We start from the raw sequence: 1,391 nt of genomic DNA, 5'->3' as shown, positions 1-1,391 counted from the left end.
TGAGGAGATTCTGAATAAAATCCTTAACAATTTTCAACTTTAAAAAAATTTTAGCTGAAATTTCCGCTACAATTCTTGGAAATTTTTATAACATTATAGTTTTACTGAACTTGCACGGAATTTCGGCATTGAAAATATAAAATTTCGTGGAAAAATTAATCGAAGCTGTAAATTTTAGTTCAATTAGTCCATGAAAATGATAAGAAATCAGGACAAATCAAGTAAATGTACATTGTTGTTAAAACATTGACATTTCATATACAATTGACCGCTAATTTTCAGGTGAGTGACACTGCATGCGATTTAGGGGGAAAAATAATTAATTTTAAGATTCCCCTCAAAATTCAATAAAAGTGAAAATTTTTGCCGTATTTTAGCCAAATCACGGATAATTATCAATTAATTGAAAATTCATCGTAATTTTACATTAAATACTCAAAGGAGAGGGAAAAATATGTGTTCTTGATGAACTGCTGACAAAAATGATGACAGAATGTAGACTGTTATAATATTCTACAGCTGTGAAATGTTTCAAGGATGTTGTTAAAAATATCAACGATGGATTTGCGAACCACCATTCACATTCTGCCCTCAATCAATGCGATGATCGGGTCGTTTCATTAGATAATGAAAATGTGTAATCGTGTTTTGTCTCGATATCGTAAATATTAATATTACTAGATATTCACTGTAAAAAAAATATGTTTTGAAATGAAATTATTCAGGATAAATGGAAACCACAAATAAGTAAATCCAATCTATTATGAAAACTGTTCACTTTATTATTCACTTTTCCTTTTTTTCATGTAGATTTTCTCCCTTTGTTCATCAATATTGCAACATAAAATTTGTACAAATAATAAATCGATAATAATGTATTAACTAATAATAGGCAATAATTAATATATAATTTCATGAGATTAGGTGTTTTTTTCATTTTATATTATATACAAGTTACAAACGACGATGTGAATTCTCCCATTGTTCAGATACTGAACAAACACTGGACATTATTCGTATTTTGGTTTTTAAAAAAACATTTATTTCAGATCTTTATAATAGAGACGTGCCTAATTACCATTTTTTTTTGGTTTGAAATTTTCTCCATTTTCAATATCGCACACGTCTAATTAACGCCTCCCACCCCACGTCATGGTTTACATTTTATTTACTCCTCTTCACTCACATTCATCACTCTCCATTTACTTTTATTTCTTCCTCGTCGTCTCTTTTAATTACGTTGTAGATAAATACTAGTATGAGTTCTTAGCGTATAACATTACTCCTTCCCTCCGTTCGTATGTACATAATTCTTTGTATATACTTTATTATATTTTATATTTATACAAGGTTGGTTGGTGAATAAAGGGGAGGAGGGGGGGGGGCAGGGG

The sequence above is a fragment of the Diachasma alloeum genome, unplaced genomic scaffold (assembly GCF_001412515.2).
Source record: "Diachasma alloeum isolate Michigan unplaced genomic scaffold, Dall2.0 Dall_scaffold_00179, whole genome shotgun sequence".
In the NCBI taxonomy this organism is placed as follows: domain Eukaryota; kingdom Metazoa; phylum Arthropoda; class Insecta; order Hymenoptera; family Braconidae; genus Diachasma; species Diachasma alloeum.
Note: the sequence above shows the minus strand (reverse complement) of the source record.